The 26076-nt window shown below is 44.7% G+C and overlaps 1 protein-coding gene across 2 annotated transcripts in view; it reads right to left on the reverse strand.

Annotated features, from left to right (window-relative positions):
• The window catches only part of RPC14 (RNApolymerase 14 kDa subunit), a 43795-nt gene extending 19941 nt beyond the window's left edge, over positions 1 to 23854 (reverse strand). Inside the window, exon 1 of one of the 2 annotated variants that reach the window (XM_087661963.1) lies at positions 23570 to 23854. The gene's annotated coding sequence lies outside the window, so the exon portion shown is untranslated. Of the gene's footprint in view, positions 1 to 23187; positions 23539 to 23569 lie in introns of those variants that run through there. The other variant, XM_087661964.1, reaches the window with a different exon arrangement.
• Between the last annotated feature and the right edge of the window lie 2222 nt (positions 23855 to 26076).

Consider the following 26076-nt stretch of genomic DNA (forward strand, 5'->3'; position numbering starts at 1 on the left):
CTTCATAGTACTGGCTGCCTTATCATCTTTTGGGCAATCTACTTTGCTAAGCTTAAGATAAGGTGAAAAAAGTACACCAAGAGGCTTGGCATCAGCCATAGAAAAACGATTAAGTACTTTGCTGATGTACTTTTCTTGTGAGAGAAATAAGAGTTGTTGCTCTCTATCTCGTGTTACACGCATGCCCAAAATATGTTTAGTTACACCCAAATCCTTCATGGAAAAGGCTAAATTCAGCCGTCTTTTCAATGCATTAATTTGGCTTTTATGCTTACCAGCAATAAGCATATCATCCACATAAAACACAAGTATAATAAGGCTTCCATCATCAGCCTTCTTAATATATAAGCACTGATATGTACTACTCCTTTTAAATCCATGTGAGAGCATCAAGGAATCAAACTTTTCATACCATTGTCTAGGAGAATGTTTAAAACCATACAAGCTTCTCATAAGCTTACATACCAAATGCTCCTTTCCTTGTATAACAAAGCCTTCGGGCTGTTTCATGTACAATTCTTCTTCCAGATCACCATGCAGAAATGCAGTTCTAGCGTCCATCTAATCAAGTTCAAGGTCCATAGATGCTACAATGGCAAATAATACTCGAAGAGTGGTCATTTTGACAACAGGAGAAAACACTTCTTGAAAATCAATGCCCTCCTTTTGTGTATAGCCCTTAGCCACAAGTATGGCTTTGTATATAGGCTCGCCATCCACACATTTGATTTTATAGACCCATTCGTTAGGAATGGCTTTTCTATCCTTGGGCAATGTAACCAAATCCCAAGTATCATTCTGATACAATGACTTCATTTCTTCCTGCATAGCTAGCTCCCACTTTTTCTTTAACTCACATGATAAGGCCTCTTTATACATAAGAGACTCACCTTCATCTGTGAGTAAAATGCAGTCCAAAGAAGGACCAAATCTTTCTATAGGTCTTCTGATACGTGTAGACCTTCTTACCCAATGATCTATGTTATCAAGTAATGGATCCACATCCAAGGGAATGTCAATGGCCTCATTGTTTGGCTGCTAAACTGCATATTCAGGTTGCTGTAATACAATTTCAGGCTGCTGTAATTCATTTTCAGCATGCTGATTTTGGTGCTCAAGCTAATGTTCAGCATCCCCTTGTTGCCCATTTTCATATGGCTCAATAATGATACGCTAATTGTCAAAATCAGCATCAAAAGGAGCTGAATTTTCAATGGCTGATGGCTGCTTAAGTAACTGATCATGCTAAAATTTAACTTTCTTTGTGTCTAAGACATTAGATGTGACATTTTTCAGCAACTTTGACTCATTAAATACCACATCCCGGCTATGTAGCACCTTTTTCATACTTGGAACCCAAATGAGATTTCATGTCAAGTTTAGTTCTGCTATCAACAGGTACGTGTACATAGCATTTGCAGCCAAAGACTCTTAAGTGGTCATATGAAGCAGGTTTGCCAGACCAAACCTCTTCAGGGATGCCACTGTCAAGTGCACGATGTGGAGATCGGTTGCAAATATGCACCGCGGTTTTAAGTGCCTCCCCCCAAAACGATTGCGAGAGATTAGCTGTGAATAGCATGCATCAAATCTTCTCACATAACGTGTGATTCATTCGCTCAGCCACACCATTAGATAATGGATTGTAAGGAGCTGTAAGCTCTTGTTTAATCCCATTTTCATCACAAAACTTATTGAATTTTTTAGATATATACTCTCCCTCATTATCTGTTCTTATGCATTTTAACTTTAAACCCTTTTGAGTATTAACCAATTCATAAAACCTTTTAAAAGCATCCAATGCCTCACTTTTCTACTTAAGCAAGTAGACCCATAGCTTCCTAAAATGGTCATCAATAAAAGAAACAAAATAACAAAAACCACTATGAGTTTTTATTGGCATGGTGCAAACATCAAAATGGACTAAATCTAAGATACATGCATTCCTAGAAGCTCCATGAGAGTATGGGCTCTTTACATATTTACCAAGAACACAATCATCACAAAAGTCAAGCTTTGAGTTTTTCACATGAACTCTTCCAAGTAAAGAGAGTGCCTGCAAACCCTTTTGGCTCGTGTGTCCAAGACGCTTGTGCCATAACTCCACGTGTGACTGTACTTCAGCAACTGCAACAAACTTTCCAGGAACCAGAAGTGGTGCAGCAATGGAATCATAGACAAGTACTAAAATAGACTAATGAACACAAGACAGAAAAGAAAGAAAATAAAAGAACACTACAAAGGAAGAGAACTCAAAGATATGCTCACAAAATGGAATCCATATACCAAACACAAGAATGATGCATACAACAATGAGTCTCTCGCTCCTAGGCACTAGCACCGGCTCCCTCTCTCCACAGAACTTGTAGATGATGATAATCTGAACGAGGAGAGATCCGGACATATAAAGAAGAAAACAATGCCAAAATAAGGGGCAAGTTGGCCAGCATTTAATGCTGGTCAGCCAGCATAAAATGCCCCAAATAAGCATACAATGACCATAATAAAATACCTAAATAACCTAGCCATGCCCAACATAGGTCAAACACACACATGAGCTGTCTGGACTGCTAACAATAGCTTGATGGGATCCACCCATCTACTGCTGCCCCTACTCACAGCCAAAGTGTTTTCAAAATTCTTAGCATAGCTGTAGACAGCCTATAAGGAATAAAGAGGGTTGCAAAGCACTTCATTCTGTAGTCCAGCAACAATAACCAAAGAGATAGCACATGTAGAGTGATGCCTCCTTTAGGGCGTTCATTTTATGCAAAAGGTCCTTAAATTCTTGTAAAATGTCCATGGTCTTCTTTCCAATGTCCAACTGAATGAAAATCTACCCACATCTCCAACTTAGAGGTGTAGCCCCACCCAGCAACAAGCATATGCCTTTTCTTGCAACATAATCTATATTTGTCCACAATGTTGAAACTTGAGTGTCATCAAACTAATGTAACTCAAAATAATCCATCCATTTGGCCAACCACGAGTCAATGTTGATCTAACCGCATTCCTTCTTCTCCTTTTTAAAAAGATCAAGCTAGAATTGAAGAGGCAACGTCCTTATGGTTGCAAGCACAAATGGAAAGTGGGGAGTCTATAGCTCAGCCAACTGACATTGCATGTCTTTAATTTGAGCTACAGGCCCCTCAATCCAAGCCCTCTAGCCCCTCTCCACAAAACGGTAAGCCAATGAGGACTCAGAAACCAATTGATCCAAAAGGAACCAAAGCCATCAAGCCCCAACAAGTCTATCGACCAAAACCACAATCAACTATCCCTAGACCAACTCAACCTAATACTTCCAATGTTTCCACTGCTCCACAAGTAGCGAGCAGTACATCCACAAAGCCGCAACACCAACCCATCGCACAAGTGGCCCACAAGCACCACACGGAATAGCCCAAAAGGCATGCATCAATAGTGGAGTTATCCAACTCGACCAAACCCCAACCTCCCGCAGGGCTTAGACCCTCCTATAAGCAAAAATCCATCCTTGCGTTTGCCTCAGACATAGCCGCGAATACGAGGGATGACCTTGTCACCTGTATCAAACGCTTGGATACCACATTCACCATGCTAGCCAGGAGCTATAAACGGCTAGACTTAGGCCTCCTCAACGAGACATTAGCAATGAAAGTACACTCCTCGCCATGCACTTAGGAGGAATATGAGTTCGTGTTCGTCAAGATTCCCGAAATGGCCGAAGCCTTGATTGACAGAGAGATCTCTCGAGAGCAAGCTCACATACAACAATTTGATCATTGCAGGAGAAAAGTCTCTACAACAAGCCAGGAGCTAGAAGAGCTAATAAAGCTAGCCGACTCTAACTCTTCCTTTCTATGAAAATGGTATGCTCTACGTCTCCAATGGGAACAAGAGGACTGCCAAATCATGATCAACACCGAGCAAAGACACACAATCAAAACCGCTAAATACGACCCTACCTATGTGGCTCCTACCTCGTTCAGAGTCTTGGCCATCACGCGCAAAAACAACCTTTAGAGGAATATGCCATCGCCCACCCCCATTTCGATCGAATCCTGACCGAGGAAGAATTGCATATTGCTAGCAGGATGAACTCCGGTGACTTCCTCGCTAATGTTCTCACCTACATTACACAAGTAGGCATTAGACCTCATGACATGGACCGTCACGCCCACTTGGAGTATAGCCCAAACTTCTACAATTGACTCATGACAAAGTAAAGCACAACACGCATACGCTTCATGCCTTTCACCCTTCAACCTCTAATCCTAGGAAGGAGTTTCATCACTCCCAAAGGGGAGGGGGAGGGGGTAAGGCGGAAAAGAAGACACGACTTGAATCTTGAACCGAACTTTAAAAAAGAAAAAATGATTAATAAAAGTCAATTTGTACTTAAGAAAAACTTTCATGAAATGCTGAGCGGAACTATATGTATTGATTGAAGCAAAAATTTTCATTCTATACTTAAGCACTTCATCTTTCCATAGCATATATTCATAACCCCCTCATCTTTTCGCAAAAAGCCGTTTCAAGTAAGCTAATAGTGAGTTGTCGTATCATGACAGGAACCGGAGATGGTCGGGCACAAGAAAGGCAACAAGCTCCCATTTATGGAAGAACAATAAAACAAATACGGCCTAAAAACGAAAACAAGGGCCTTTAAACAACTTAAATTCAGAAGCATTCAGAACTTAAAAAGTGTAGTGATGAAAGAGCAAGTAATGAAACAAATGGTCGACCAAGGTAACCTTGGTAAATATATGGAGAAGGTCGGCCAAGTCATCGACTATGGCAAGTGAGCCAAATTCCTGCGAACTTTCAATGCAAACAGGAAATATGGCACCGTGATAGTGAGACAGGGAGGAGAGATTCGCAAAGTAGAAGAGCCCCGAAATGGTAGAACGAGCTCTAGGGCTGGTCAACAAGCCCAAGAGGTGGCCTAAAAGAGATGTTTACAGTATACTAAGGATGGACAAGGCCCAAGTGTATACAAATGATGGAGTTAGCTTAACTGACATCCCCAACCCTAACATCAGATTGCAAGCAAAGACAGTTCATACTCTATTCTCCAGTCAAAGGTACAATGCCTTGATGAGTAAGATTGGAGTACCACTGCTCGAGAGCCTCATGGCTAAGTCTCTAGATGATATCAATTGGAATGTCTATGTGCGTAAGACCGTGGAATCCTCAGCGAAAGCGCTAGCTATAAAAGCCAAAGCAATACGTGGGGAGTCTTTGACTTCCACAGCAGAGACAGCAAGGAAAAAGCCAACAACTAAGGCCTCCAACATAGGCTTTGGAGGTGTACTCGCCACCATCATCCAGAAGGCCATTGGGGACTTGGAAAGACAAGAAGTAGTGGGAGAAACCCCCAAGCACTCACCAGCCCACAGATCGCTAGTGCCATCACTCAGAAAGAGGGAGGCTCCATCCCAAGCCCACCAACAACAAGAGGCCTCAAGCGAGAGAACCATCAATGAGGAAGGGAAGGAGGGCTCAATTCCATCGAGCCGAGTCACAATCCCATTGGCTCAATCCCATCGAGCCAAGGCACAAAAGAAAAATCAAGATGAGCATCCCAAGGAAGAGAAAGAAAACCATGGTAGAAGAAGACCAGGAAGTAGAAGCCGCACAAAAGGAATCGAGGGAATTAGAAAATGAACGGAGAAACAAGCAAAAAGAGGAAGAAAGAGGAAGAGGAATGAGTGAGAAAATTGGAAGAGGAGTCAAGAAGGGAGGAAGAGGAATGAAGAAGAAAGCAAATAGAGAACGAGAAAAGACTAAGGAGAGAAGAGGGTGAGCAAATGGCTCTCGCCATCAGGCTGTCAGTCGAGCAACCCTCCTGCACCAAAGAGCTGGCCAAAAGGAGCCTAGATGATGCGCCTAGAGCCAACTCCGCAGCAACAGAAGTGGCTGGAGGACCCGTGGTGGAAAGCAAAGGGAAGGCCCCATTGGAACCGCTCCGCCCGTCATGGTCACCACAGCTACTACCATCCAAGAAACAATGGATGCCACAGTGGACCAAAGCAACGTGATGGCTTGGGTGCAATATCTAGTCAACGCAATGCAGCATCTTGGACTAGAGCCTAGTGGAGGAGCCCCCATACCAAGAACAAAGAGGCATACCGCTGTGGATGCTAAGTCCAAGAAGGACCCAAAGAAGGCCAAGGTGGAAGCATCAACCATGTCCATACCCTCGGCCATGCCAAGGTCGGTGCAGTACTCATTTCGGTGCAGTACAATGAGTACCTCCAGGAACTACTAGGCCAGCTGGAAAAAAAAAAGAGGAGATGAAGACAGCATTGGAGGAGTTAAAAACTAAAAAGGAAACATTCTCAACCTATCAACTCGAAAAAATGCACCAAATAGCCATCCAGCAAAGGTAGATAAGTGACTTGAGAGAAGAGTTGGAAGCCAAACAAGCAATAGAAGGGCAAACGAGGAGAAAGTCGCAAAAGAGCCCCATGACGAGGGAAGCGGAGAACAGGTGATGTTGGAGAATGACTTTTTGGTCCTGCAACAAAACGAGCTGATGCAAGAGTACCTTGACTAGCTAAAGAGAATTGGAGACGAGCTCACTGAGGAGCTAGAAAGGGTTGGGACCCAAGCCTACATAGAGTGCAGAAAGGAGAAACAACAAAAGGAAGAGCTGTTCAAGGAACGCTGTAAGGCCAAACCAACTAACAGAGATGGAAAACTGACTTCGAATGACCCTCTTAGAACGAGAATAACCGGTAGAGCACCTAGACCGCTTCAAACAGCACCAGAAAGAGGAAATGCTCAGAGTCTGGAAGGAGCAAGAACAGATGGACATGATGCTGTCTCAATACTAGAATCAAGGCAAGGAGAGGATGAGTGAAAAGTTCACGGCGTGGGAGGAACAGACCATTGGAAGACTCAAAGATCTCGCCGAATGCCTCACCTTCGCAGAAAGTGAACAAATCATAGCACTAGCTAGGGCGGAAGCGGTGGAGACAAAGGTCTTGAGGCCCAACAGTGGGCCTTTTTGAGCAGTCCTGCATGTGACTCAAGCTAAGGGCGAAGATACCATGGAAGGGATACAAAGGAAGCTAAAACTTACAAGATGAGCTCTGAGATATCGCCTTCATGAAAGAGTACTGAAAGAAAGCACCAGCCTAAGCACGGAGCAACAATGACAATACTTGGGGCAAGCTAGACTCTCGACGAAGAAGTTGACGAAGCTGGGTTTAGAAAGCCAGAACAACCAACTCAACCACCAACCACCTACTACAAGTCCAATAGAACCACCAAGAGAAGAAGGGCTAGACTTCGAACAAGGCCAAGATGATGAAGAACAACCACAAGTGTCGAGCCCAACACAACACGTGCAAGCACACACGGAAGAGCATGGTGAGGAAGCATCCCCTGAGAAGGTTGTGGAAACAAAGCGTAGGCAGAGAGAGCAGGTAGAGCTAGCATGAAGGAGACTCCAAGCAAGGCCACAGCAAGTTCGTGAGGTCCAGGTTCCACAAAGAGAGGAATGCCACCCTGTAAACTGGGCCCAAAAACTAGCTGTTTGGGAGCAATGGGAAAATCAAAGCCGATCCTTCAAGTTCTCTTTCCACTATCCTCGTTCTTTAGACCAAGTTCTATCACTAAGGGTGGTGGAGCAGGTGATCAGGCTCACACAATGGCTGGGGAATAGGTGGATAGAGGAGAGAAGAAGACACCCCACAAGGTGGCAAAGAGAACCCGCAAATTATTGGCAAGACAAGGTTTGGGAGATCTACAATGTGAATGCAAAAAGCCCAGAGGAGTGCCTAATCTTCACTTAGCGAGACATGCGCCCATCCATCATGCACTTCCTCGACCAGTTCTCATCCTGCCCTGATCCTGCCTTTATTACCACATGTAATCATCTTACGATACTTAGGATTTTGCTCAAACAAAAGCCCACGGCAGAAAAGGCCCGACTCCCGCCACTCTTTTTTTATCTAAATGCAGGCATTGATAGTTGCGCGATGATCCGTCTAATGATGAGAGTCGCGCTTCTGCCTTCTTTTTGCGTGGCCATCCTGGAAGATATGAATGATAGCTGCTTCACGAGGTGCAACCACCCCTTCCTATCAACGACACCTCTAAATGTGCGCATTAACATAAAAGGCTACTTGCAAAGTAGATCCTTCTTTACCAAGTCCCTTGGGCCCCCTCATAACGTAGCCCCTGAAGAGAATAGGAATGATACCTAGTGTACTTTCTCACCATGTATTAAGTGTCAAAAAAAATGAGTGAAAAGAAAATAGGAAAAAAAAAGGAGAAAATGACAAGAAAAGACAGAGAAGAAGCATAAGAAAATGACAAAATGGAGTTCTCATGTAATATCAAAGTGCCACAAAAACTGCACCTAGGGGTTCTTAAGTTAGGTACGTCCGATAGTCTCGGTCGGCTCTAACCCCCCAACCCTTCCTGTTCCCCCACTTCACACTTAGGACACATCAAGGGCAAGACGCACCTAGGGAGTTTGTGCTCACCTATGGTTGGACTTGTCTCCCTAAGTCACACCCACAATACCTCCCTTGTACACAAACTGGATTCTCAAGTGTGGGACAATACCATAGACTTCCCTGAGACCCAACTCCTAGTTTCACTAGCATGGACACCATGCACTGCACGGTGAGGTAGGCATACTCCCCAAGTAGTGCACTTCCTTTGTCTTTTTCAAGTACATTCAACAACTACGATCAAACACCGATATCGGAGACCCCCATTACCCACTCAAATCTATCCTCGACCTCCGCAATCTCTCATCCAATTTTGTGATGTTTCTTCTCCCCGTCCAATCTCCACAAAGCCCCATCACCGACCCACATGGCAACCCTTCAACCACCCGAGCCCTCATCAACAAGTATCTGTAAGTGCCATGGGACTAGCACTCGACTAGGAGGGGAGTAATGTTAACCCCAATGCAAGAAAGTAAAAAGAAAATTAAAAAGATGCACGGCAATGTGGAAAAGGGCGGCCTGACTAAAGAAATAGAAGGAAAAAATGCCAAAAGCACAAGGGCAACCTTAGAAGTTTAGGACAAACACAAAAGAGAAAAGGTGCATTTTAAATATACAAGCGCGCTCTAAATCCTTGTAAAAGAGCACTAGGCTACCTCCTGTGCAATTTGTAAATGTAGATGGGCATAGGTGAAGGCACAATGCAAATAAGAAGGTAATAGGAAAAGAGGACCTAGGCTAAAATGGCCAGGCATGTAAAAAGGGGGATGGGTACCCAAAGGAGATTAGGTTTTTGTATAAAAATGCAAAAAGTGAATGAAAAAGCTCATTCTTGTGTGTGGCCAAAACTAACTCTCCTCTTCTTCTTCTTCTTCTTCTTCTTCTTCTTCTTCTCATTGCTTGCATGAGCTTGTGCTTGAGAGAGAGTGTATGAGGGAGTAAGGGAGTGAGTGTGTAAAAATGAGGGACCGTGGTGGAGAAGCTCTCCATCTTCTCCTCTCTCTTTCTTCTCTTCTCTTCTCTTCTCTTATCTCGCGTACGGCAATGGAGCATGGAGCTTGGAGCTTGAGAATCGAACTTGCTTGAGCTTGCACCTTGGATCGTGGAGCTACCGGAGTGCTTGAGGGAGGAGGCAACTCGATCAAGCATGGAGGTAAGCTTACTACACTTGTAGGTGTGAGACCACGTACGGCTATGTGAGAGCTAGCCATTGCACTTGGCTTGAAACGCTTGAAACAATAAGCAGTCCGTGGGTCTTGGCGGACGAGCAAGAAGCTCCCACAATAGCATTAAAAGAGATGCTCTATAATCCGCCGTAGGAGAAAAGCCTCCATACTAGTAGAAAAGTGAATCTCCTAGGAAGATGAAACCGTGAAGGGAACGATGTGCATCTCATGTCTCTAGCCCAGATAGGACTAGACAAACATGTATGTTAGCCCTGCACTGAAAACAAGGGCTACAAAAAATATCAAGATTTGCAATCACAAAGGTCAGTAGTGAGATGCTCTTGAAAAAAAAAAAGCTGAAATTGAAAAATGAATTGAATAAACAAGTATAATAATGCAAATGTGTGTGCGTATAAATGCAGCGGAAGACTTAAAAATGAAAGGCTCAGTGTGTGGCTACCAATGCATATGGCAAGGTGGGAAAAAAAATCTGAGAAGATGCAATGGAGGTCCTAGGAATGGATGCGAAAAGTACAATAGGGGAGTCGCTAGCAAACCGATCAGTAAACCCCTCAAGAGTAGAGTAGAATGGCCACTCAGGCTATTCGTGTGCCAGATGTCCAACAACTGTTGGGATTGAGGGAGCAGATGGAGCAGAAGCAGGAGGCATAGCCCCAATAGACTGTGTAGTCGTAGTAGTCTGTTGTGGTTTTCTAGATAGTAAACCTTGGACCTTGGTACAACACTCCTCGTCCACATGGCCCGACCTTTGGCAATGTGAGCAAAATCTATTTTTCTTAGGAATTTACTACCAAAGGAATCGTGTTTCTTTGGTTCCGTTGGAGAAAGTGGTGTCACCCTTCTTTTGGCTTGCTTGCACATCTTGTGAATTTTTGCCACTGGTGGTTTTCGCTCCCAAAGAAGAGGCAACCAACCCTCGTCCCTTTGAATAGATGGAGATGGAGGACTTTTTGTGGACTTAATCATGTAGCCTCGCATAACGCAAGAACTCCCCCTCAAACTCGTAGAAGGTCAGCAATCTAGGCAATGAGATAATGTACTGGATAAAATGGAAGTATTTGTCGGGCAACTTGTTCGAGAAGAACGTGACCTGATTATCATCGGACTTAGGAGAGCCAGTAGTAGCAAACTCGGCTAGTAACTGCTGATATTCGATCAATTTGACTTTCAGATCATCCCCTTCTGTAATAGAAAACTCCTGAAGCTCAAAATCGATGTTTATATGCCGAGTACGATCTTTGGCCGCATAGCGGTCGATGAGATGACTCCAATGTATTGATGCAAGAGGGAAGTGCTGTAATCGAGAGTGAAACTTAGGAAGCAAACCCTGCATCAACTCGACATTGCTTGTGGCATTGCGAGCTTTCCATTGATGGCTGTAATTAGGGTGGGCTAGGTGAGAGTCAAGCATAGACTCGAGACCAACAACGAGGTTCCAAAGACCCTAAGACTCGAGCACTTGTTGCATATAGCTCAACAAAGTGGTGAAATTCGACCCATTGAAACAAGTCTTATCCATAAAGGCATTTTTGGCCGATGCAACACAAGCGGTAGTACTTAGATAAGGTAGATAGGGTGGGTACTATGGGAGAAAGGAGTTCACTTGGAAATGGATCCCAGAGTGCCCACAAAGCATACAAGAAGTATACACGGTGGATCCAAATGTGTACATGGGATGACTAGGCATAGGCATTGCACCACATGAGGATCCCATGGTGAATGGATAGGGACACATGGAGCAAACGATGGAAATCCCTCTGAAGGAGTGATCCATCCAACGTGTGATGACGCACCATAAGCAAAGGATGGAAATCCCTACATCTGAGATCATGGTATGTGTGTAGCTAGGGGTAGTCAGGAGGATGCCCATCACAATCGTCCTAGTGGAAAAAGATGTACCCACATGAGAAAGGTAAAGGGAATTGTTTTAGAGAGTGTCATTCCTTGTAACAAAGTCCTATAGTGCGGAATGCCTTGTGGAAAAGGGTAGGTGACAATGTTAAGAGGTGGGATGCCTCCCAATGAGGCATAGTGATGTGAAGTGGTAGGGAAGTGTGAATATGGAATAGAGAATGAGAATGAACTAGGAGTAGAGACAGAAGGTCCAACTCTCAGTGTGAGAGGCGTATGCGGAATGTAAGTCAAGATTTTAAAATGAATGTGGTCAAATGAAATAGAAGATGTAGGTATACCTGATTATGAATGTCTGCTTCTTAAGCCCTCTGTATTGAGATTTACATACATTTAACCATCCGCATCCTACATACCAAAAGGCAAAACAGAAAAGGGTTTTGATTCAAACGACTCAATAGGGTCATACAAACCTAACACAAGGCCTAGCCAATATGATGAAGATGGATCGCCAGTCGTTCCAAATCTCATATATCCTCCATGATCAAAAAGGTGGCCAACCTCACCAACCGTCCAAAAGAAGCAACAAAACTAGAAGAAGGGATGTCTTTTGGTCCGTATTTGTTGCATAGGTACTTCTCCTCTATGAGATTAATGAAATCTGGAATATCTGGCATAGGTGGAAACATAGAGGGTAATGGTGAGGGTGAATGTGAAGTGTTGTCTTCCTCACCGAGTCCATAATGCCTCCTCACGGCCTCCAGTGATGGAGAAGCTTGATAAGACATCATAGGGTTACGAGAAGAAGGTGCCTGTGACATTGTGCTTCAGTTACGAGTCATATTGTGTGACTCTTGCAAAGACTAGCACTCCACAAGATCCGCAAGATACTCTTTATAAGAGCATCATCTCTGATACCATGTGAAAAAGAGTGTGGAGGCACCACTAGGGTTTGCACTGAGGGAAACACAAACTGTATGACCACGACAGAAGCACAACAAGACAAACACAAACACAGAAAGCAAAACTCAAAACCTAAACACAAAACACAAAACTCAAACACAAACAGAAGAAGGGATAGAAATAACACAACTTTGAAGTGAATAAGTTCTATAAATGAATGTAAGAGTATACAGTGTGCCCAAGGGCAGAACAATGTATGGGAGAGTGGCATCCACCGAAGACTGATTCCAAGTCTGTGAACACTAGTCGGAGTGTCTGATGAAGAGGATGCAGCAAATGCAAGTGTCAAGAGGGCTTGGAGCACCAAAGGCAAGCTAGACAGGTGTGAAAAAAGGCTGGTAGTTGTCGCCTGATGTGGACGAAGTTGTCACTTGATGTAAGAACTGTTGCCTAGTGTGAAAACACCAAACGCAAGCTATAGATGCAATCACCAATGTCATGCAACTCCAATCGCATGTAGAGGAGGGTCAAAAAACTATCGCCGATGCTAACGGAGGAGCGCTAGATGCAGAGGAAGGTGTGGCAATAGTGGCTAGGGTTGAACAGACTGATAGCTGAAACCTACACTCAAATGTGAGAAACCAACACATATGGGATTGAGACTGATTGGGGGCAGCCTGTCTATTTATAGAAAAGGATAGACCCTACCAAATTAGGGTTTCATTGAACTCTCTCGAACCACTCCCTGTTTTAGGGTTTTTATTAAATTATACTTGTTTTGGGCTGTTTAAGTGGCTAATCAACATAGAATGCATTTTTGTTATGTATACTTCCTCATATACCACATCATGCTTTTAAGCTGAGATTTGAGCTCCGTTACATTAATATTGGTTGTGGTTACATGCCTTGCTTACTTCAATAGCTTATGCAATTATAGGCTTGAAGAATATATTGGGTTTATGCTTCCAGATGTTTGCGCTATGGATCTTGGATATGTGGATATCATTCACATGATGTTTTGAGCTTTGTTTGCTCATTTGGCATTCGACTTTTGCTTCAATGGGAGCTACTCGACTTTGTGTATTAAGCCACATTGGCACTTGGATGTACTGCAAAGCATTTGGTTTATGCAGTTGAGCTTGAGCTTGAGCTTATCACAGTGAGATAGTTGAACTCACTGTGACATATACATGCTCGCTCTCTTGATATTTATTGGATGCAGTTTCCCTACTATGGGCTGATTTGATCCCTTGGCTTGGACTTGGTACTTATATCTATCAAGGTGTTGTCAGTCACCAGTGGTATTTATATACGTTTGGGTTATGTCTTGATCTTTTTCTCAATGGATTATGCAAGGTAATTCTCTTCATTTACCCTTGAGATCTACCCTGTTTATAACATCTACACCTGTTGCATATATAGTTGCTCACACATTATACCTGTTTATGTCATCTATACCTATTGCACATATAGTTTCTCACACATTATAATTGTGACAGTCTTCAGTGCTGGTTGTTCTTGGCTTCTTCCTTCTTAGTTGCTCATAGTTGGTTGTTGGCATATTGCTGCAGCTTATTACAGCAACCTATAATTTCATTTTTATGCATTCTATTTGAGCGTAGTCACCTAGACTTAACAGTCTTTTACTTACAAATTGTGGACAACTTATTACTTTGGTAGTATCTCCAGTCTCTTGCTTGATTTAGCAATGGTTTTGGGGCTGATTTGCAAGGTATTACAGCAGCCTGTGCCCTTCTTTGTATTTGCTTGGTCTCATTATAGCTAGTGGTTCTCGCGACAGTGCTATCTTCAATATTGAGAAACTGGATGGGACCAATTACAGCTATTGGAAGACCCAGATATGGTAGGTTTTAGTGTAGAAATTGTAGGTCAGACCACTCCAAAAATAGGGGCGTCAAACCTGAAAACATTATGGTTGAGGATTGGGATAAACTGGATGAGCTATGCAAGTCCACAATCATTTTATCACTCGCTAAGCAGGTTCAGATAGCATTTTCACTCTTCATGATATATGTCATGTACCGATTCTCACAAAGAGCCTTAATCTCTGTTGGCACCTTGGATGATGTAAGTTATGTTGTCTCTTTTGGTGATTCCTCATGGAAGATTACCCATGGAAATCTTGTTATTGCACGTAGTGCTTTCCTTCTTTGTTTATGTTTTGTGTTTTTGCATTTATTATATTACTATCTTAGTTCCAGTGTTTAGTTGTATTTGTACATTCTGTATTTTCTCCATGCAAACCCTACCATCACTTCACAGAGTCAATGATGTCTAGACCTATAAAGCATTGGCTACTCCATCAAACTATGAAGGGAGCTTATAAAACACAGTCTCCACAAGATAAGCCTTTGGAAGGATGGACTACATGGGCCGAAGCTAATCCTATACACGTGTAACCCCAAGCAAAAAGGATCAAATCATATCCTTAGACTCTAACTGCATAGTTTGGACTTGATCATAAAGAATCACAACTCCCATGATCGATGAAGCCTTGTACATCATTTAACTTCTCCCACACGTCTAAAGCTATCCTATAGGAGATAACTACTTTAAGGGCCGCTTTAGAAATGCACTCAAGAAGAGTAGAATAAGCATGGGCATCATCTATCTCCCAAGTAAGAATATGAAATAGGGAGTTGTCATAGTAGAGGATAGAAAGAGAATATGAAATAAAGAAGGGATGTCGAGAGAGATAGCATGGCCAAGACAGCCTAATAAGTATTTTGCAAAGAGTTCACACAATGTAGGCAATGATGACTACAAAAAGAAAAAAGTGCACACAAGAGACGAGGCACAGCCAACAAAGCATGAAACCCAGAGTTGTCGGCCCACGAAGCAGTTATATAGCCTAAGAGAATTGTTGCCTAGCCTATAAAAGGGCAAAAAACACAAAACACAGGGGCAAGGCAAAAAAACACAAGGTCCTGTACTGAAAATGCAGGCTGGATTGTGCTCAGTACAGGCCATTTCAGCATCAAGAAGGATCACCCAAGCTGGAAAATCAGTCACAACAAACATTAGAAGAAGAGCAATAGTAGTCGATCCTTCAGAGCTTGCAAGTTCCCAAAGAAAACCATGGCGTTACATTTTGATAGGCCAAAGCTCATTCCCCACTTGGTTGCCCACTCATTCAACTGGTTTAATGCTTCTTGCAGCTCCTCGGCAAACTCTGCAAGAAGAATCAAATCATCTGCAAAAAGTAACCCCTGAATTCTCTCTCGAAGACCGGGAACGTTGACTCCAAATCCGTCACCCTCGTTTATGATATCGTTGATAAATATGTTAAAGAGGGTGGGGGACCCGAAGCATCCTTGACGTACTCCTCGCTTCACTGATATGGCTTCGAACAGAATACCCTCACCCTTATCTTAGAAGCTTGGTACAACCCCTCTATGAACCATATGCAATGTCCTTCCACTCCGCAAACTCACAACTTGCAAAACAAGGCTTGGTGCGGCACTGTGTTGTATGCCTTTTTGAAATCGATGAAGATGACGTAGGTGGATTTGCCTCCACTTGACGCTGCTTCACAATCTCTTCGTGGCATGCAACTTGTCCTATTCACTCCTCATGCTCCCGAAATCCGGCTTGTGCTTTGAGGAAGAACTTGCAGCTCTCTAGGGCCTTATAGATCCTAGATACCACAATCGACGTTAGCACCTTGAGCAACAGCGATATTAGAGATATGCCACGAGGGGTCGGTAAGATCACCCTTCTTCGGGATGGACACCACAATGGATGACTGTCACGGGGACGTGAAATTTTGAGATGCTTTAATCTTGCTAGTAACATTTGATTAAGTTATTAGTCAAATGTGCAAGGTTGTTTAGAACATGTGATGCACATGGCAGTTATTTCATGGGAACGGGCCAAGGACCCCGAGGATGCAGTGGGTGTTAAAGACAAAAGTTGTGTTAAGTTATGCCAACTGGGTTTTGGTGGTCAGTTGGTGCCAGGTTGGACCCTAGGACAATTGTTTGGCCATTAAGTGTCAATGGTGACACTAGGGACTAGCATTAATTAATTAATTAATGCTAGTTTAAGGGTCAATAGAGGTTGGGAACCACTCCAAGTTGCAAATGGCCTGGCCAATTTCATTACAGATGGGCATGTTTAATTTTGGGCAGGGTCGAAATTAACTTTCAGAATTAATTAATTCTGAAAAATTAATTTAATGGCTGAAAATGCATTAGAAAGGCCGCCACTTGGCAAAACTTTCCCATGCAACTAGGGAGAAGGTTGTTGGAGGGTGGTGGAAGCTGAATTGCAGCCATTCGGAGCTTGGTAGAGGGAGAGGAGGTGATCAGATTTGGCTCTGAGAGGCGATGGCGATTGATCGCACACCGCAACAGGACAGGGAGCAACAGGATTTCTCTTCCGCCTCAAGAGAGGCGGCGGTAGAAGAGGAGGGCCTGCCAGCCAAGCAACCAAGCTGAATGTTTTAACCCCCTTTTGAAGCTATTGGTGCCATCAGATTTGTCATCAGAGATACGAATCAAAAGATACATTTCAGCTGATTTTCTCTCTTTCTACAGCATTCTCTCATCTCCTCCGGTCTATGCTCAAGCATTCTCAGCAATTCTCAGCCATTGGTAGCAGAGTACAGCCAAATTTGGTGGACAACAAAGAGTTTACTGCTGTAAACCCTAAATTACAGTAGTAATTAGGGTTTAGCAGCCACCTTGGGACCCGTGCCATCAATCAAAGGCATTGTACATTGAAATCAGCACTAGAAATTTGTGGAATTGTGAGGATTTCGAATGCCAGCCCATCTATTGTGAGTTTGGGGCAGCATTTGACCAGTTGGGGTTCCGTTAGAGCAAGTCCTATGTGAAAATCAAGGGGCAATTTGCCCGAATGCTTTGCTGATTATTGGAACAGCAAGGGGCTTTTGAATCAGCCAAGGAGATCGTGAAATCTCGGCTTGTAATTTATCCATCAGCAATTGAAATTAAAGAAATACCGAGAGGGGCGCCAGTTTTGGGGCCAATAGGGTTCCACTGTCCAAGTTTATGAAGGTAAAGTGAGCATTTCACTTTATGTTCATTGGCTGATTGCTGTAATTAAGTGCTTAATCAGGTTAAACCACCCTATCCAAGAAGGAAGGCTGGTTTCAATGACTCCAATGCCTCTGGAATCCTACCAGCCTCAAAGATCATGTTCAATACCTTCAACATCGCTAGCCCATAGGGGGACTTTGGGATTTCCCTCTGTCCACGGCATCCATTATCTTTGTATGCAATCTTGAAAACCTCTTGGGAGATGCCGTCTATGCCTGCGGCTTTGTGTCTTTTAAGTTCCCTAAGCACATATCGGACTTCGTACCACGCAATAGGAACGTCTAGGGCCTTAATATATGGCCTTAGGCGCAAGCCTGTGTCCATTTGTTTCTAAAGGTCAGTGTTGTTACTTGTTCCTAGGGGGTCGTCATACACCTTAGAGTAGTGGCTCTCCCATAACTTCATGAGTTCAAGGTGTTCCGTCTGCAGAGTTTCCGAAGCGTCCTTGAGGGGTTGAGCCTTTTGCCCGCCCCGATTCCTAACTCCTGCAATGCCTTTTTGGAGCTTCCACCATTTATAAGCCAATCTAGCTCGGTGCAAACCTTTCCCCTTGGCAATTATGCGAGAGAAACTCTGGTTCTTGCTATCACAATAGGCTTGTTCGACTCGTTTCCGAATCTCAGCGTACTCTTCGAAGGTCTCAAGGTGAGATCTGAGTCACTTCCAAGCCTTCCTTTTCAAGTTGATAGCACGGCGTGCCTTGGGGTTAAGCCTAAAACAGTTCCTGGGTGGTGGTGGGGGCCTAACCGTCATGACTCTGTTTTCTTGCGCAATAGCCTTCACCGTTTCCATGAAGGCTCTTGCCAAGCAATCTGGGAGCGGGTCCTCTCCCTCTACCTCCTCGTTGAGGTCGAACAGTGCTGCCTACCTATTGCTAGACAGGAAATCACTCGCCGCCGTGTCTACCCTGCTCGCATCGATACAAGGCACACATGGGGCGGAAGGGTTTGGGCATGTTCCCATATCGTCCACTGCTTGCATCTTACAGGTGACAGGCCAGTGGTCGAAGATGTCGATCACTCTAAAGACATGCGCTGCTGTGAGTCTGGAGATCGTGGCATCATTCCGACAAAGAAGTTGAGATCCAACTTTCCATGGCCTATCTTGGAATGGTATGTAAGCTCAGAACCAGCGGTGCGCAACACAGAGAATTCAGGGAAATGTGCCTCCAAATACCGACTTAATATTCTTTGCTTGCAATTCCAATCACCCCCGATTGTGATTGGAATTCCTTTCCGATGTAGGGTCCTCATTCTTTGGCACACGTCTTTCAGCACTTCTCTTCTCGTTGCGCATAACTGCTTCTGAGGAATATACACATTCCCATGGATCCACGGCCCTTGCTTCCCTGTGCCGCAAGGAAAAAACTGCACTAACAGGCAGTTGGGAGTCGACTGGCATAGCTCAAATGCTCTATACTCCCGAGAGATTATGGTGACCAATCCTCTCTTGCCGGGAATGTTCAAGCCCATGATTGGAATGAGTCGTAGCCGTATAACCGTAGGGGCCATCCGCCTTGAAAAATCCGTGTCTCTTGCAGCCCAATCACACACCAATGTTCTTTCCGAGCCAACATATCAAGCTCACCCTGCTTGGAACAGAGAGAGTTGATATTAAGACTCGCAAAGATAGGTCTCTTATCAAGGCCTTGGTTTGGTTGTGACAAGGCTGCAATCTTGCGCTCATTGAAGGGAATCGACAGGCGAGCGTGCCACCGACAAAACGTACGTTCCTCCTTAATACGAGTCAAAATGCTCAAGGATGCTTCACGGGACTTGATTGTGATGTCAAACCACACAGTCCGATTTCGCAAGCACCTAATTCAATCGCACTTCTTAACCTTCCGATACAAATCCAACCGGAGCATCCGTCTCACAGTGCCCCACATAGACCGTTCTGTGAGGCTTCCAACACCCCATATCACAATTCTTGGGTACGTACACAAACTCATTGACCTTCACGCTATAGCCATGTCTTTGTCCCTCCCCGTGAGAACTATGGGTCTCACTACGAGGCGTCGAGGATCCCACTATGGCATAGGCAATCATGTCGCCATTACCGACACAAGTTGAACTATGCGCGATTGAGGCGTTATCGACCGTCCTATTACAGGGTCCCTCCCTGATTCTCTCACTCCCACTGTGTCTAGTCACTTGGGTGGTTTGCCGCGCGACGATCGAGGCATACATCGTTGTTCTCTTTCTTCTCCCGCAATAGTACCCTTGATTGTGGGCTACTGCACTTGTCTCACTTATCTCATTTGGTAATGGTATAAACACGGACCCAGCTGGGACCGCATCTCTTCCATCACGTGAGGTCGCTAGGGTAACAACACTGGTTGGGTACACAAGACTTCCATTCCGATCCTGGTATGCCTGGGGATTAGGCTTTCCACCCTCTTTGTTGCCCCGGTTTAAAGTCCCGGCTGGCATGACTATCTCGTAAGGGTTAGGAACACTTCTCGTTTAGGGGGGTCGTTGTGTTAGGCCAACCCACCCCTAGGCCATTTACCTCGCCCGGCTCCAGGTTTTCTCTTTTTAGTTTAGGGACTGGTGAGTAGGCGATGTCCAGTCCACCACCCTGGAGCATCATCACCCCTTAGGGATCAGCACCCCCTCGTAGCCGGAACCAGGGCCTTGTGTTCCCCGACGCGTTGAATGTCTATTGCCCTTGACCGGACCCCAAATCAGGCCGATACATCTCGGGTTTCGACAAGGCCACGCCCGGGACCTTGAACTCATTACAAGAACCAACACCCACCCGCTCATATGCTTAAATCTGTACAGACACGCAAGTAAAGTTCGGGTCCAGGAGGCAAGCGAGCAGCATCCCTATGAAGCATTTGGAGGGTATGAGGTCAAGTTCTCACCCTCACTTGTGCCTCATAGCTCCACGGGACCATGTGTGCTCGAGTCCATTTACTTAAGAATCGTCAATCAACCCCGAAATGGACTTGTGCATTAGGCAGTTTGGATCACCCCCTGTCACAATCCGGTCACCTAGGGCAAGTGCTATGGCGCACGTTGGGATCTCGTGACATCAATCCCCTCCTTGAGGATTAGCCTTGGTTTCCCGAAGATCTAGCCTGTTTGTCACTAGAGGCAATTCTAGGGACTTAGTCCTCACCCTTTTCTTTGGGGATCTAACTCAGTTTCCCACAATCCCGAGGGTTGCCATCCCCCTCGAGCTCTTGAACGGACCATGGGACTTCATGTCACCCCTCACCCCTTTCATGACGAGACCCAAGGGAGCGTCTCACGCTTCAACCACCCGATTCCTGTCTCATCACTTTTCAAGGTTGTGGGGCACTGCACTCAAGACGACCAAGCTTATTTATCCTACACGCAACACACTGGCAACGTTCCACTTGCTGGGTATCATACTCTCCCCCAAGGAGCCTCAGCAGGAGTTTCGTGGTGTGCCAGTGCAGGGTTTTCCACTCGATTGCGTCTCATTGTCTTGCCATGGAACATTTTTACGGGTCCTCCCCTCCCGCCATGGGTTTTCTAACCCTTCGGCCTTGAGGCCACAATTCATAGTTTACGTTCCTTCCGTATTCGTAACAAGCTGCACAAATTCTATCTTCACTAAGAGGTAGATGGCACGCTAGGATCCATTCTTATCGCTCCCAAATGTCGACTCTCTTTTGGTATCATTGAGAGGGTGAGGGTCCTACATACTCTTTGGGCCATCCAAGTTGGTTGCACAACTCCTTCACCTATCGTAACTCATCACTTCTCAAATCCATGGCTTCCATGACGAGATACCCCCACAAGGGCATTCCAAGTCACTTGAACCTGTCTTCGAAGTATTTGGCATAGATGTGCTCGCCCCGCCGCAAGTCTCCAGCTTCAACTTCCTCAAGTTCCCAACGGTCTATTCAACTTGTCATGGTGCTCGGAGTTAGCCTAAGTTTCCCTTGGAGAAGGCAAAAACCCTGCTTATTTTCCAATTTTTTGAGTAAAATATGCCCAAATATCCATAATCCACTTCCCTACGGCAAGTGTATACAAACCCGGTGCACATGCCTTGCAATAAGGCAAGTGTGGGCATCAAACATGTCACCACACGCACTACCCCATTTCTTGAAGAAATGCATCATGGCACTTGTCGTATTTTGAACCCACCTCATGCATAGCACAAGTTGAGACCAAGTTCAAAGGAAGGCACGAGTTCATGGCTCATTGGACTCTTTCATGCGGCAAGGGATTTCCCTTGCACGACTTGCATTAGGGCGTGAGACCTTGGCTGCACGTCACCACCTGCTTCCTCGCTCGCCTCAAAAGTGACCGGATGGAGTCTCCATCGTTCTTCAAGCTTATTCCTTGCCTCCCTAAGGAGTGTCTCGAGTAATTTCCCTTGGCGGTCTTGTAGATACTATGCTACTTCAAGGCTAAAATACGCACAACGTTCACAATACACTCCTCTGCGGCAAGCGTATATGGGTACCAGACGCATCACTGTATACTCCCTGCGATCGAGCAGGTGTGGTCATCAAACATGTCACCACACGCGCTACCCAATTTCTTGAAGGAGTGCATCATGGCACTGCCGTATTTTGAACCCACCTCGTAATTTCCACGAGTTGAGACGAAACTGGAAGGAAAGAGCAACCTCATGGCTCACCAAACACTTTCTGCGGCAAGAGGGATCCCTTGCGCGACTAGCATTAGGACGCAAGACCTCAGCTACACGACACCACATGCTTCCTCGCTCGCCTCAAAAGTGACCAGATGGAGTCGCATTGTCATTCCAACTTGCTTGTTTCTCGAAGGAGTGTCTCACATTGATGGCCCCTTAGTTTGGGCTTGTTAGGCCCATAAGCCGGGTGGCCGCGACAAGGCAGGCCACCATGCATTTGGACCTATGTTAAAAGTGGAGGCGGCAATTGAAGTGTGAGAAACCACTGTAAGAGATTGCACAAACTCAAAACACGAAGAGAACTCAAGAAGAATATATGTCTCAAGAAATGAAATCCATATACCAAGAAAAGAGAGTACAAACTCAATAGTGAGTCATTGGCTATGCGGGCACTGGTATCTGCCCCCTATCTCCAAGACTTGCATGTAGAGGTGATGCTCAAGTGATCTAGAGGGGAGAACACCCAACTCAGCCAACAATTTGGCACCATGAAAATAAAGTCGGCCAGCACAAGAAACAACAATTGGCCATAAACTAGCACAAATAATATGCCACCCACCTCATGACTAGTACATAGCCCACAAATAGAATGCAAACTCACTCTTTGAAACATCCCCCTAGGATCCAACCTTCACATGAGGCATGATAGAAGCCTCCATGGTAAAGAACATACAAGGAATGGACATTAAACTCACCTCCCAGCAATAGAGCCAGGCGGACTCACCCGTGAGCCTAGGAGTGAAAAGAAATGGTATGGCAAACATAGAGTGCAAAGTGTATGAGAACATAGAGAACACAATTTGAAGTATGCTGAATGTTAATAAATGTGTAAAAGAATGATAATACAATTAATAGGGCCTTGAACCTCTGCATCCCTACAATCGGGCCAGAGGTGAGTGTGTCGTACTCGAATGGATCCCAAAACACCGCAGCAACAATGTCAATGATGAGAAAAGATGCCAGCAGCAATGTACACAATCTAGGAGCAACAAAACACAGATGTTGCTGATCTAAATGATATGGTCAGCTGTCGACAATGAAAACAGCAGCCTGCTGGGCAGTAAAACACACCTGTCTCAGTTGGTGGATGACCTTGAGCAGCGAAATGCAAAGCTGTAAATGTAGATGACTGCTGTACGAGATAGCTTGTTGTTAAGGGGGCTCTTTGAGAGAATTTACTGTGGATAGCAAAATGTGGCACCCCCAGAAGTGGACACTCGTCCTTCCAAACAACATAATTAACATGTATAGTCCCTTGGGTGGGTTCAAACCAAATACTATCCATTGCCCAAGGGGGAATCACAGTATACTTCTCCTCTTGTAGCCTTAGGCTATACCTTCTCACCCTCCATCCTATTCACAACAACTAAGCTCCTCAACCAAGCTAAAAGTGTGTGCAGGCGTATCTCGCATCTATCCATTCTAAAAGCAACGAGCATGGGGTTCATGGTACCTAGGATTTTGAAGTCGATGATGAGATGTAGGCAACGGTGATGATCGTCTAAGGCGAGCCTGATGATAATGATCTCAATGTCACGCTTCTCTTCTCCTCTCCAACACGCTTCAACAAGCGTTCTCGTCCTTTGATGCTGCTCCCTGTTTCTCACCCTCTCGCTTACCAAAGACAGACAATTCGGCAAGAGGACTCAGGGCACTATCACGCACAATAGCCTTCCCCTTCCTCCTTTTCTTCTTGGGGCCCGGGCTTGGTGGAGCTTCGGCACCTTAAAAGGGCGGTTAGACGTTGTTTTTGCCTTTTTGTTCTTTAGATGTGAGGGTTCACCACTAAGTATAGAGAATTACACAGTGGAAACCAAGCTAAGCTTAGAGTCACTACTATTCCTTACATAGGTGTTTCTGGCTCTTACACCATGGTATAGCTACAAAACTCATACCCTTACACTCGCTCTACTTAATGAATTGTTGTCATCAACAATTTAAGGGTGGTTTCTTAACTCATTTTGCGGTCTTAACACAACTTATGCTATCAAGATGGTTAATGTCTACCGATCTAGGATTGGCTTATTGGCGGGGTCTTAACGCAGCTTTTTCTATCAAGCTGGTCAGTGTCTGTCGCACTATGACTTGGGGGTCTTAACACAGCTTATGCTACCAAGCTGGCCAGGGTCTACCCATCTAGACTTAGTTCTTTTATTGTTTTTGCATTCTAGTCCACCCTTGACTCAATTTCATTTGAAGAGTGGAGGCTTCATAGTCCTAACTTGAGGTTAGCTTGGCACTTATGGCTTTGCATGCCAAGCTTTGTAGATGCGATCCCAAGTTGTTGCGCTATTAGGGTTAAGGCGTGGTGGTGCGGGTGTCGCCATGTTGTGCCATGCCTTAAGGGAGGCATCAATTGGGTTACTCCTTGCACTAATCCTCCCTTTCTTTGTGTCGTTGCCTTGGGTCTTGGGGATTTGGGTCTCTTAGTTCATTTGCCAAGATGTTTTGCATTGCCAAGTCAAGAACTTGGATTGTTTTCCTTGGCCTTTTTACCGGAACTTTCTTGCTTGCTTTGTACTTAGACAAACCGGTTGGTTCAGCTTGTCTTCTCGCACGAAAGGTGCGGTCTTGGTGCATGGCACCTCTTTGGCTCTTCTTAGCCTCATTAGGATTTGAGGTTCTTGGCAATGGGGGAATGGACTAAGTCATCATACTTAGACCAGATTTTGGTTTGCGGAAGTAGAGGTATCCTTGAAGTTCTTGGGGTGACGCCCATATGCGTGGTGCTTAGTGTGTCATGATTCCATAGGATCAGGATGACGAGTCCTTGTACTACTTACGGCCTGAATGCCGAGATCTCAATCTTTGTTAGCCTTGAGTATGGTCCCAATAGGTTCCATAGTCCAAAGACATTCACCTTAAGAGTGAGTTGGAGAGTTCTCCAAGGCTCAACTAGCAAGGTTCCCTTCCATAATGCTAAGTTACCTTGATTGGACCATATTGTGAGCACTCCCTCATGCTCTCCCTTCTTTGAGGCTTTGTCATTTGACTCCTTCTGTCTGAGCTCATAAAGGTTTGCCTCTTCAGGCTCAAAGGCATAGCCAATGATTCCATTGTTAAAGTGCACTTGGTTCCTACTTTGATCCGATTTGGCTAGGATGGGATGTGGCCTTGGATCAAAAGCTAGGGTTGCTTCATCCTTAGCCACGAGTTGAGTTTGGGGGGTTTTGGAAGCATCTTCATTGTTATCTCTCATCTTGGATCTAATGGCCTACCTTCGTTTCTTGGCATTTGGTTTCGCCTTCTTCTTCGTCTCATTCTCTTTCTCTTTCTTCTCTATCTTTCGCTTTTCTTCTTCTTCCTTCTTGTTTTCTATCCTTTCTTCTTTGGTCTTCCTGCCTTGATCTATCTTTTCTTGCTCTCCTTGCTCTAGCCTATCTTCTTCCTTCGGCTTTCTAGCTCTCCATACTTGTTCTTTTAACTTGTTTTCTTTGTCTTTTCCTTCTTGCTCAATCTTTTTTCTAACTTTCTTCTACTTGTCTTCTCCTATCATGGTCTAGCTTCTCTTCTTCTTCTTCTAGCTTTTTACCTAACTAACTTTACTTGTTCTTCTATCTCTTTTCTTCTATTTTCTTATCTCATCTTTTCCTTGATCTTCTCTATGGCTCCATCTAATAAATCTCTTTCTTCTTCTTTTCTATCATCTTCTTCTATCTCATCCCATATTTTCATGATTCTCTCCTTCGACTCTTTTCCTAGCCTATCATCATTGAGCTGTGAGGGTTTTGTTGATTCTTGTTGGGGTTGGGGTTGTCGGGGTCAAGGTCGAGGTGTTCCAAGATTTAGGCTGAGCTCATCCTCCCCCTCTTCTTCTTTATTCTCTTCTAATTCCTCTGGCATGGAAGGTGCAGTCTTGGTGCATGGCACCTCTTTGGCTCTTCTTAGAGTCATTTGGAGTTGAAGTTCTTAGAGGAGAATGAACTAAGTCGTCATGCTCAGACCGGATTATGGTTTGTA

Source organism: Lygodium microphyllum, chromosome 21 (genome assembly GCF_053477565.2).
Source record: "Lygodium microphyllum isolate KBCC chromosome 21, Lygodium_microphyllum_v1.1.10, whole genome shotgun sequence".
In the NCBI taxonomy this organism is placed as follows: Eukaryota; Viridiplantae; Streptophyta; class Polypodiopsida; order Schizaeales; family Lygodiaceae; genus Lygodium; species Lygodium microphyllum.